This window comes from Ctenocephalides felis, unplaced genomic scaffold (genome assembly GCF_003426905.1).
Source record: "Ctenocephalides felis isolate EL2017-DRISC unplaced genomic scaffold, ASM342690v1 CF-g0.4_SCAFFOLD_03573, whole genome shotgun sequence".
NCBI lineage: Eukaryota > Metazoa > Arthropoda > Insecta > Siphonaptera > Pulicidae > Ctenocephalides > Ctenocephalides felis.
This window is the reverse complement of record NW_020539727.1, coordinates 4,688,850-4,702,954: the sequence shown is the minus strand read 5'-3', so window position 1 is coordinate 4,702,954 and position 14,105 is coordinate 4,688,850. Positions and strand designations below refer to the sequence as shown.

At 28.1% G+C, this 14,105-nt stretch overlaps 1 non-coding gene and 1 pseudogene across 1 annotated transcript; both read right to left on the bottom strand.

Annotated features, from left to right (window-relative positions):
- Window positions 1-11,425: 11,425 nt before the first annotated feature.
- On the bottom strand, window positions 11,426-11,499 carry Trnat-agu. The gene has a single exon. It is a non-coding gene; the product is annotated as a tRNA-Thr (tRNA).
- Window positions 11,500-11,671: 172 nt separating this feature from the next.
- On the bottom strand, window positions 11,672-11,819 carry LOC113389858 (annotated as a pseudogene).
- Window positions 11,820-14,105: the final 2,286 nt, after the last annotated feature.

Genomic DNA, 14,105 nt, shown 5'->3' with positions numbered 1-14,105 from the left:
TATATTGATTCATACATGATTATAAATATACTAGCTGTCCCAGTTTAAATGGAAATTGGATATATATAAATGTATATATTGATTTATACATGATTATATATGGCCTAACTGCCTTGGTTTGTATACGAATTGGATATATAAATGTATATATCGATTTATACATAATTATATATGGCCTAACTGCCTTAGTTTGAAGGGGAATTGGATATATAAATGTATATATCGATTTATACATAATTATATATGGCCTAACTGCCTTGGTTTGTATACGAATTGGATATATAAATGTATATATTGATTTATACTAATTATATATGGCCTAACTGCCTTAGTTTGTAGGGAAATTGGATATATAAATGTATATATCGATTATACATGATTATATATGGCCTAACTGCCCTGGTTGTATGAAAATAGATATATAAATGTATATATTGATTTATACATGATTATATATGGCCTAACTGCCCTAGTTTGTATGGGAATGGATATATAAATGTATATATCGATTTATTCATGATTATATATGGCCTAACTGCCCTAGTTTGTATGGGAATTGGATAAATAAATGTATATATTGATTCATACATGATTATAAATATACTAGCTGTCCCAGTTTAAATGGAAATTGGATATATAAATGTATATATTGATTTATACATGATTATATATGGCCTAACTGCCTTGGTTTGTATACGAATTGGATATATAAATGTATATATCGATTTATACATAATTATTATGGCCTAACTGCCTTAGTTTGAAGGGGAATTGGATATATAAATGTATATATCGATTTATACATAATTATATATGGCCTAACTGCCTTGGTTTGTATACGAATTGGATATATAAATGTATATATTGATTTATACATATTATATATGGCCTAACTGCCTTAGTTTGTATGGGGATTAGATATATAAATGTATATATCGATTTATACATAATTATATATGGCCTAACTGCCTTAGTTTGTATGGGAATTGGATATATAAATGTATATATTGATTTATACATGATTATATATGGTCTAACTGCCCTAGTTTGTATGGGAATTGGAATATAAATGTATATATTGATTTATACATGATTATATATGGCCTAACTGCCCTAGTTTGTACGGGAAATGGATATATAAATGTATATATCGAGTTATAAGTGATTATATATGGCCTAACTGCCCTAGTTTGTATGGGAATTGGATACATAAATGTATATATCGATTTATACATGATTATATATGGCCTAACAGTCCTAGTTTGTATGAGAATTGGATATATAAATGTATATATTGATTTATACATTATTATATATGGCCTACTGCCTTAGTTTGTATGGGAATTAGATATATAAATGTATATATCGATTTATACATAATTATATATGGCCTAACTGCCTTAGTTTGTATGGAATTGGATATATAAATGTATATATTGATTTATACATAAATATATATGGCCTAACTGCCTAGTTTGTATGGGAATTGGATATATAAATGTATATATCGATTTATACATGATTATATATGGCCTAACTGCCCTAGTTTGTATGGGAATTGGATATATATATATAATGTATATATTGATTTATACATGATTATATATGGCTTAACTGCCCTAGTTTGTATAGGAATTGATATATAAATGTATATATCGATTTATACATGATTATATATGGCCTAACTGCCCTAGTTTGTATGGGTATTGGATATATAAATGTATATATTGATTTATACATTATTATATATGGCCTAACTGCCTTAGTTTGTATGGGAATTGGATATATAAATGTATATATTGATTCATACATGATTATATATATATATATATATATATATATATATATACTAGCTGTCCCAGATTGTATGGGAATTGGATATATAAATGTATATATTGATTTATACATGATTATTTCGTAAAGTATTGCATTTAATATTTTTATAATTGAAAGAAATCTCTAATCTCTAAAATCACATATTTAAATTACAATTTATTTAAAGTATCTTAAAATGACCAAAAAAAATCGTCAAAACCATGCAAAACTTACCTGACAAAAAATCCTTTCTTTGGCACTCGTATATGCACACACTCGCGATTTATATTGAACAACTTAATATATTAAAACAATATGTATTACTATTTTATTTAAACTGAATTTATTTTAATTTATTTAAACTTTATACTTTAAAATGCATTTTTTGCAACTACTTATACGAGACTGATGGAAAAAACCTTAAAAATAATCAGATTTAATATAAAATATATTATATAATATTTTCGATAATGAATACAAAATAATTTGGCAAAATGTTTTTGTGTAGGAACAAAATTTAATAGTCCGGGAAGCACCGACAATAAAGTTGTAAAATCTGATAAAAATAATAAACATATATAATAAATATTATTTTTTATTTGGAGATACAAGTTATTAATTAATTATTTTATCAAGTTATTTATTTAATAAGTAATTTATTTATTTATTAACTTGTAATATTTTATTTAAATGTTTATTTATTACTTTAATTATAACGCATTTGTTTCATTTTAAAATTTCTCCTTATTTTGAATAAGTAATTAAATAATTAATTAATTTCACTAGTTTATTTATTTATTTTATTCTTTTGTATATTTTTTTCAATTTTATTGCTATTAATAAATTTATTTATTTATTTGAACATACACTCATAAATTAAATAAATAAATAATTTTATTTATTTATTAATCACCTTAATTAATAGTTTAATTTATTAATTTATTTCACTATTTATTTAGCTAGTAATTAATTATTTAGTAGGACTTACATTCATTAAATGAAAAATTACACAATTTATTTATTTATTAATTACCTTCATTAATTGTTTAATTTATTAATTCAGTTCATTATTTATTTAGCTATTAATTAATTAATTTATTTATTTAGACATATTTTATTTATTAATTTATTATGTATAATTGATTAATCTATTGATCAATTTAATTAAATATTTAACTTCCCGAAGGAGAAGTTTATGTTTTCATCAAAAAATCCGATTCGCTAATTTTATGTTTTCTCGACGTTTCAAGCCATTCTGAATCGAATGAGACCAAATTTGGAAAAAGTATGTGTGTGTGTGTGTGTATGTGTGTGTGTGCGTGTGCACCAACAGATTTTTTGCCGTAAATCGCCGTTTTTCTCAAAAACGGCTGGACCGATTTCAAAAATTTAAAAGTCATTCGATGTATCTCGATGAGGACTATTGTTTGTCAGTTTTGTGCGACGATCGGCCAAACCGTTTCTTCGTAAATAGCAGAGAAGTGAAAACCCTTTCGTCCACGTTTTAGCCCGCAGTTATGAATCGATTTTGAAAATTCAAAAATCGTTCGAAAGATATTGGTTGGGAATCGTGCTGATTAGTTTTGGTAGAGATCGGCCGGCCGTTTTCTTGTAATAAAGTTTAAAAAAAAAAAATTTCGACGATTTTATGATTATTTTTTTGACGGTAGATACCATAGTCTTCTAGATCATACTAAAATATTACGGCCCTACGACAACTGGTTCAGCTTTAAAAATTCGTCAAAGTTTGCAAATATTGGTATCGTTATTTTGGCATTTGTCAAAATTAGACCTTTGATCGACGTTTTCTCGAAACGCCTGAACCGATTTCTGAAATTTAAAAGCCATTTGATGTATTTTGGTGAGGACTATCGTTTGTCAGTTTTGTGTGACGATCTGCCAAGCCGTTTCTTTGCAATTTGAAAAAAAGTGTCAAACTTTTCGTCCACATTTAAGCTCATCCTACCGAACCGATTTTAAAAAATCAAAAACTGTTCGAAAGATATCATTTGGGAATGATGCTGATTAATTTTAGGTGAAAATCTACCGAGCCGTTTTCTTGTAATTAACTGTTGAAAAAAAAGTGTTAAATTTTCGTCCACATTTAAGCTCATTCTACCGAACCGATTTTGAAAAATCAAAAACTGTTCGAAAGATATCATTTGGGAATGATGCTGATTAATTTTAGGTGAAAATCTACCGAGCCGTTTTCTTGTAATTAAATGTTGAAAAAAAGTGTTAAATTTTCGTCCACATTTAAGCTCATCCTACCGAACCGATTTTGAAAAATCAAAAACTGTTCGAAAGATATCATTTGGGAATGATGCTGATTAATTTTAGGTGAAAATCTACCGAGCCGTTTTCTTGTAATTAAATGTTGAAAAAAAGTGTTAAATTTCGTCCACATTTAAGCTCATCCTACCGAACCGATTTTGAAAAATCAAAAACTGTTCGAAAGATATCATTTGGGAATGATGCTGATTAATTTTAGGTGAAAATCTACCGAGCCGTTTTCTTGTAATTAAATGTTGAAAAAAAGTGTTAAATTTTCGTCCACATTTAGGCTCATCCTACCGAACCGATTTTGAAAAATCAAAAACTGTTCGAAAGATATCATTTGGGAATTATGCTGATTAATTTTAGGTGAAAATCTACCGAGCCGTTTTCTTGTAATTAAATGTTGAAAAAAAAATTTAAGCCGATTTTCATGGAACTTTTTTTGACGATATATATCATGGCCTTATAGAACTTACTGTAATATTACGGCCTTACGACAAGTAGTTTAATTTTGCAAATTCGTCAAAGTTTGCTAAAATTATTATCGTTTTTTTAAAGTAGGAATGATGAAGTATATTATTTACACATTTTTTTGATTAAGTCGATTATTTACACATATCGGGAAGTTCATGTAACTTGCCTCAAGGCTAAATACCAAACCAACTAGTTAATTATTTATTCAACTAGTAAATAATTTAATTATTTATTAGGACTTACACTAATTAAATAAAGAATTAAACAATTTATTTATTTATTAATTACCTTAATTAATTGTTTATTTTATTAATTTATTTCACTATTTAATTAGCTATTAATTAATTAATTTATTTAAACATTAATTCATTAATTAATTGAATAATTGATTAATCTATTGATTAACTTAATTAATTATTTATTTATTTATTTAGCTATTTATTAATTTAATTAATTTATTCGGACATTAATTTATTAATTAAATAAATAATTGATTAATTAATTAAATAATTGTTTATTTAATTAATTTATTTTACCAGATATTTAGCTATTAATTAATTTACTACACTTATTAATTAAATAATTAAATGATTAATTAATTTATTAAATACCTTAATTAATTGATTAATTTATTTATTTTATCATTTATTTAGCCATTATTTATTTTATTAATTTATTGGGACTTACACTCATTAAATAAATAATTAATCAATTTATTAAGTAATTAATTAATTTAATTAATTGTTCAATTTATTCATTTATTTAACTATTAATTTATTTATTTATTTGGAGATACACTCTTCAATTAAATAATTTAATAATTTATTTATTTATTAATTAACTCAATTTTAATTAAATATTTAATTAAATTTTATTTGTTTAATTAAATAATTAAATAATTGATTATTTTCAATTAAATTAATTAACTGTTTAATTTACTCATTTATTTCACAAATTTTCATTTATTAACTTCCCGTAGGGCAAGTTATAGTAATCGCAAAAAAATCAAAAATGAAAATTTTTATATATCTTTACGTTTCAGACGTTTCTGAACATTTTGGCATACCTTAGAAAAAATGGATGTATGTGTGTGTGTGTGTGTGTGTATGTATGTATGTGTGTGTATGTATGTGCGGATACAAATTTTCGTCGACGATTTTGGGAACACGGATCAACCGATTTGAATAATTCAAAAAACATTCGATTCGTATTGATAAGGAGACGTGCTGATTAGTTTTTGGCGAAGGCAGGTCTAGCCGTTCCGAAGATACGGGGCAAAAAGTGCCAAAAACGGTAACTCAGTTTTTAAGAGAACGGTGCGTCCGATTTGAATAATTCAAAAAACATTTCACTTGTATTGACAAGATGAAGAATCGATAAAATTTTCATGAAGGTAGGTTTAGCGGTTTCGGAGATATGGAGGAAAAAGTAAAAAAATGAGCCATTTGGCGGTCAAAAATGATCATTAAACATATGCACATCAAATTATCAGATATTTTATAGAGATTTTAACAATAAGTATACATTTTGTTAACATTCCTATGGGTTCCGTACCAATGCTTATGCGTTAGACAGCGACGCGGCGCTTACGCGCTTGATATTTTGTCCCTATGCAGTTAAAGCAGTACGATTGCTTTGAAAAGAAAGTTCAGATCTTCCACAATATGTCAAAATAAAGAACAAAATTTTTTTTCAAAAAAAAAAAATAATTTTTTTTTTTTTTTTTAATTTTTTTTTTCAAAAAAAAGTAATTTTTTGTCCAATTTATAGTTTCTCAAAAATCTTATTTTTTCAAAGTAAATTTTTTTCAAAAATGTTAATCGTTTTTAAAAAAATAATAATTTTTGGTACGGGAAGTTCCATCAATTTGCCTTAAGGCATGATGCCTGAATTGCCTTAAGACAGAATTCCACTTACAGCTAGTTATACAAATTATTATAAAATATATTTGTGTTTATTAAGAGTCTATTATTTTGCTCGATATAATTTTATTTCTTTTAATATAAAAATACATCTTATATATGAAATTCTTCTGTAACAATGTAAGTTTCATTTTTCCTCCTAAACTATAATTCGGATTTTTATGAATCTTCCTAAAATTTGTTCGGGAAATTTTCTAGAATGTTTTGATTCATAGAAATATAGTTAGATTGTAGAAATAAATAGAAAAAATTACAAAAAACCGCTTATCATTGTTTGCCCTTGAAAATATTTGAAGCTTACTTTGACATTAAAAACAATTGAAGACTGTCATTTGCCAAACATTTCTATTCACTTATAGGCTAAGGCAATATTAAAATATAATAAATTCATGATTATGAATAAGGAAAATGTAATCTCTACATTATTAATGCCGAAAAGCAGCTGAGATGTGCCAGAAATTAAATTAATATAAGATGCAAATAATATAACAAGCGTCTGATAGTCTGCGCATGCGTCTGACGTGCGCGTGGTTTGCTTTTGATTGCAATAATTTTGTTTGCGCACTTTGCGAACAGAATCGCCGTACGAATTCGTGCAATGGAGACAAGCCATAAGTGATTGCGCTCAAAAATATTCAATTTGCAGTCGTTTTGCCTTACTATACTAAGTTACAATACAAAAAAAATTATTTAGAAGTTTCATTGTGTCAAAAATTCATGTGTTTGTCATTGGGTACGGAAGATTTATTCAATGGAGCGCTTTCGGTCTGAACTTTTTTTACTGTTTTCCATTTCGTTTGGAATTTTGGAACTAGGTTCATCTTACTCTTCAGAAGTGAAAACAATTTAGACTCCTTTACCACTTCTCGGGTGGATGACATTTCTTTTCATTGGTGTAATTTTACTTTTTTCAAAATAACGTTGGGTATCGATAAAAGAACTAATTATAAGAGAAAAATGTTTAATAATGTTTTTCAAAAAGGCAAATACTTTTCAAGTTACTGGCTACTGAAAGTTTGTTTCTTTTTTGCGTTTTTCATCATTTTTTGCTAATATCTTCAAAAATATACATTTTAACGAAAATTATGTAATGAACAAAATTATATCAATTAAAATCTTAATAAATTGCTATTTTATAGTGTTTTAGGAACATTATTAGGCTAGATATGAAAATGAGTTTTTATAGTCCTCAAAATAAGCTTTAAAATGAGTACTTCTACGTGTAAAATGAGTAAACTATCATGCAAATAAAAGACGCACATAATGTTTTTTCGTATAAATCAAATAGTTTTTCAGTGCCATTTCCACCAAATTTAAAAATAATCGTATTCCATCTAGAATTAACTTGGTTTAAGGGATCTTGATGGATTCTAGAAAATACCACAACTTTAGTACAAACGATTTTCAAAAAACTCATGATTTTATGAAAAAAAAACATTAAAAAAACATCCAATTTCTCATTATAATATCTCTGAAAGAATACGTATAAAAGTATATATATATGAAAATTCGAGGTATTTTTCTGACTAATTATTGTTGTTTATTATTTTTCTATTACACAAATATTGATTGATAGAGGTATTAATTAAGGAGTGCGCGGCTGTCCAACCAGAGGTCTTTCGAGGCTCCTTTAACCCTTCGCCGTTTCACAATAAGAGAAGTTACGGTAAAATTTATGATAGAGAAAGTTGTAGCTCATTTAAACACCTTTAAAATAGTGTATTACTAGTTCTGATAAAATCAGAATTAAAAGAGTAATAATCCAATTAATGCGGTGGATGGTGACGGAGTACAAATTGTTTTCACTACTGAACTTAAGATAAAGATTAGCCTATTTCCAAAATATCAAGTAAATTGGAGCACAGTAAAAAAATTCACAGAGCAATAACTTTGTTGATCGTAAGTTGAGTAGAGCACATGTGAACAGGATTTGAAAAATTAATTCACTTCAAATATAAACTTAAGCAATAATGTATATTGATTTATTGGAGAAAAAAATGTAATTTAGATATTAAAATTACTAAAATCCAGTTTAAATATGGTACGAAATTATAAAAATTGTAGGCAACATTATTGAAGCAATTATTTTGGGTAGAAAAATAAAAGGTGATATTGCACCTTTGCCGCGAATGCTATATATTAATTCTTTCTGAATTTGTTGCACTTTTTAAAAGATTTCAATTTTCAACACGAGTATCTTATGCTATGACCATAAATCAAAAAGGCAGACGATCATTTTTAGTGTGATATATTTGGAAAATCAATGTTTTAGTCGTGAATAAACAAAAAATTATTCATTTATACATCCACATCTACAGGTATGACTAAAAATACTATATAACCCTTAAATGCAATAAAATAAATTGAGCTATTGGAAATAAATTTGTTCTATAATTCGCAGTGTATAATTTTTAATATACAATTTTATTGAACATTTTTTGTTAAATGAATAATTAAAGTGTTAACCGTGGGAATTGAGAACAATCATTTTATTTGAAACAGTTCTACATTCAACGTCACTCATATATTGGTGTAAATAGTAATTCAAAAAACAGTAATTATTATTTTTAACTAAGCAGTAAATATTAGTATAAAATATTGAAACATTGTAGACGTGGGTACAGAACAACGTCTGTCGGGTCAAATAGTATAACTATATATATGTATATATAAAAATATTTTACAAAATTTATATTTAATATTTTGGTAAAATTAAATAATAGATTATTTGGATAAAGAGATCTTAAAATTAGTATTTTTAATTTACAATATGACTATTACATTCATCCTTATAAATGCACGAAATCTTAAAACTAATAATAATTATTATATTGAACATAAAATACTAAAATATATGAATTTAAATTATTAATTTTGTGGATATATTCAACATTATAATTAATTAAAAAATTTGCAAAATAAAATTAAACTAGCTGTAAGCGGAATTCTGTCTTGAGGCAATTATGGCATCGTGCCTTAAGGCAAATTGCTGGAACTTCCCGTACCGTAACAAAATGTTCGAGGAATACTGAATGTTTTTAAATAGATTATTATAAATATTGTAACATTGTCTAATATTTATAAGAATTATATAAACTGAATTGCAAAATTGAAATTATTTGTAAGGTATATTAGAACTATAGTCAGAATCAAATATAAAATCTGAATTATTTTCGATATACAAAAAATGAAAAAAAAAAAAAAAAGTTGAAACAAAATTTTTTTTACAAAATTAATTATTTTGTTAAGACGAGCAGAAATTTCTTTGAATCATCTGAATCGGACGCTTAGTTCTCTCAAAAACTGCCATTTATTACATATTTAGCTCCGTATCTTCGAAATGGCTGGACCTGTTTTTGCCAAAAACTAATAAACACTTCTCCCAATCATTACTAATTGAATGCTTTTTAGATCATTCAAATCGGATACTCCGTTCTCTCAAAAAGTCGATTTCTATTTTCTGCACTCTTTGCTCCGCATCTCCGACACGGCTGGACCTGCCTTTGCAAAAACTAATCAGCTCTTTTCCCTATCAATAGGAATCGAATATTTTTTGAACCATTCAAATCGGTTGATCCGTGCGCCCGAAAACGTGACTGGAAATTTGTATCCATACATACATACACACACACACACACACTCAAACACACATCCATTTTTTCTGAGGTATGCCAAAATGTTCAGAAACCTTCAAAACGTCGAGAAATGTAAAAATTTTCAATTCCGATTTTCGGCCCATTACAATAACTTACCCTACGGGAAGTTAATAAAAGTTATTAAAATTAGGATTAACAATATTATCCCCGCCCGTAAGAGGCGGGTTACTTTAATTTGTACATATACGGAGAATGATTTCTTGGACTTAATATATCTGAGAAGGATAATTCCTTGAAATTATGTGAAGGCATTTTGCAGACCCATAAATAAAATCATCGACGCGGATATAGACAGTCCAGACCGATAAATAACATCAAATTTAAAAATATCTTAGGTTACTAATGCATTTAGTACTTGAACTGTGAATGACATTTATACCATCTGCATCATAGTCCGGCGACACTCTAGTCTAGCCTAACAGACGACCCTTACAAAATATAGTCCATGTTACACTATTGGGACTCGTAATAATATATTTTACGAATTCTTAACAAAATCGATTCAGAATTTTTTGCTATTACGCGACACTTTTCTAAAGAAATGGCTTAGACGATCGTATCATAAAACTAGCTCAATGCGAATAGTTTTTAAATTTTTTGAAATCAAGTCAGCCGCGTTTAAAAAAAAAAAAAAAAAAAATCAGTCGTAAAGAGACAAAAGTCGGAAAGTAATAAACCTATGCAGAGGATGGGTTATCCTATAAAGACATTAAAAATGAGTGCAAAGCAAATATTCGCAAAGAATAGGAAATGAATTACCAGGCTTCAAAACAGATCAAAGGTAAATTCTACGGCACAATACAAGAAGCAACACCTATCAGACCATGGTTTGACGAGTTTAGTGAATGTCGATCGTTTTTTTCTACAATATGTAGACAAAGATTTAACCATACATGTACTTCGTTTCACCTGAGTAGAATTAGGATCAATACCGATCCTAAATGCTATTGCTTGGGTAGAGCGACTAGGGCGGATGCTGAGCACGCCATTACGGAGTGCAAAAAATGAGGTAGGCAAAAACTATGGACAGAGATAGTAACAAACTTTGCAGTCAATTTCAAAGTACATCGTAGACTTGGCATAAGCAACTATTGCAGATGCGCCAAGCCATATTTTAGTGTTTAGTTATAGCGTTTTAATTTTAATAATATTTTTAAATTGGTCACAAAAATTACCATCAGATATTCGGAATACGGTCGTCGTTGCAAATAACCGAAAACCGAGCGGGTCAAAATCAAGAAATTCATCTTAAAACAGCCATAGCAGATAAAATTGCACGAAAGGCTCCGGCGAGATTCGAACTCACGCTCTCCTGTTTACTAGACAGGCGCTTTAACCAACTAAGCCACGGCGCCGTTGATATTCAATTGGGGTTACCAAAGTTGTCGCGAACATTTTAAGAAATAGTGAAAAGCACCGATTCTGCCGCATAACACAAAAATGTTATGGAAGGCCATGTTACGCTTCAACTTGCATACATTATGCTACTAAATCATACTATCAAAATGTCATGTATTTGCTGAGCATTCAGGTGTCCCGACTACCAAAAATTGCGCGCCCGAGTTATCCACATTAAGGACAATCGCAGGGGTCATCCCAACTAAGGTGCAATGGAGGGGCCTCGCCCTGGGGGAACCGCCTTGTTGATAAGTAATTATCAACAAATTGTTAGTAAGTAATTCTGGTCCCTGTATAATAAAAACTAAATGATATTTACATATCAGTATAAAAACTAAAACCCCTACTGATTATATGTTTGAGACATTTTATTCAAAAAAAGTTAGAATACAATTTGGCAATATCATACATCCATTGCATACATTTTTTTTAATTTATTCGGATTTTTTTAATTTGTTATTTACTGTTTTCATTTAACTTTATTCTGCAATCTGTTTATTCTAAAACATTAAGCACAGACTGCTAGCATATACATAAATATTTATAATGAAATAATATTGATTATAAATTAGAAGATACGCTACTGGGCATCTACTTATTTATAATCAATATTTGGGATAATTGGGATAAAATGATATTGTTTTGTTGTTTAAAATGAGTATTGTTGTACTGGTGCTATAATTAGTAATCACAAGTGCACAGTTACAATTTCTATCATTGACTCGGCACAAGTAACTATAGCAGTAGTATCAGAGCATTTCAGAGTTTAAATTTTAATAATATATTTACAAATTGGTCATAAAAATTACCATCAGATATTCGGGATCCGGTCGTCGTTGCAAATGACCGAAAACCGAGCGGGTCAGAATCAAGAAATTCATATCCCAAAATCATCACCTGGTAACAGTGGATCAGTAATGACCCTACTGATGACAAATTTTTAAACCTCCGCAACGTGTGCTTAGAGTTATTCGTACTAAATTTTGAAGTAAGCCGTAAAGGCTCTTAGCGCACTAGCGGCATCTTATCTGAACAAAGTAAAAATGTTAAGGACCTCATCACCAAAATTGAAGAGTTAAGGACCTCATTCTAAAGGTATGAATAGGCAATTGAAAGCAAATTGAAATTTTTTGGTAAATCCCCAATAAAGTCCAATTTTAAAACTTTGTCGATACAAGTAACCAAAAGTATCATACAGAATGGTGAAAATAGATGCAACATTATTTTTAAATTCTCGTAGTTTAGTTATAATAACGGGTCAAAAATCGAAAATGAAAATTTTTGCATATTTTCACCTTTCACGTTTTGAAGATTACTGAACATTTTGGCATACCTCAAAAAAATAGATGAGTGTGTGTGTGTGTGTGTGTGTTTTGTATGTCCGCATTTTTTCGTTCACGTTTTCGGGCGCACGGACCAACCGATTTGAATGGTTCATAAAACATAGGATTTCTATTGATAGGGAGATGTGCTGATTCGTTTTTGGCAAAGACAGGTCCAGCCATTTAGAAGATACAAAGCTAAATGTACTAAAAATAACAGTTCTTGGGAGAACTAAGCATTCGATTGGAATGATTGAAAAAACTTTCTGCTTGGTTGACAAAACAATTGCTTTTGGAAAAATAATTATTTCAATTTTTTTTCGCAAAAAAATTTTTTTGTATATCGAAAACGATTCAGATTTTAATTTTGATTCTGGTGAAAGATAAAAAGCCCACTTATATACTTTAATTAAATAATTTTAACTTTGTAATTCAGTTTATATAATTCTTATAAATATTAGAAAATGTTACAGTTACAGTATTTATAATAAACTATTTGAAAACAATTAATATTTTCGTTTACGGCACGAAAAGTTCCAGCAATTTGCCTTAAGGCACGATGTCATACACCACTAGTTTTTGAAAAAAAGTCTGGAAAATTGTTTATATATAAACTACGTAAATGTTATATCTAGCAAATGTTATATAAAGTAAACTACTTAACGAAATACATATACTTCTGAGCCTGAGTCTGATTCTAAATATTTTGCTCTTGTACAACTAGTTTAAATTGCGGCTGAATAAATCCAAATATTACTTAAGTTTTATAATTGAACCACTTTTAGTAGATCTATAATTTTGTATAATACGTGCTCTATCGCCATGCAAAAGATTAATTAAAATCGTCGATATTTTTTTTTAGAAATTCCTTTTATTCTTTCGAATAGATTTTGTATTTTCAAAATCGATTTAGAATTTTTGTCTGAACGAACAATTTTTTTTTACTTTTCTAAAGAAACAGCTCTGCCGATCGTATCAAAATACTAACCAATGTGAATAGTTTTTAAATTTGTTGTAATCGACTCAGTCGTTTTTGAGAAAACGTCCATGAAAGGTTTAATGTTAACCTGTGTCATTTAGGAAGTTCATGCATCTTACCTAAGGCAAAATACCACTTACAACTAGCTAAATTGCTTATTGTCCTCTTCTTTTAATAAAAAACAAGGCTCCCAAAAATATTTGACCTCTAAAGGCGTGGAAGAGTTACAGATAACGGCATCAAGGTTGCCTTGACTTCATCC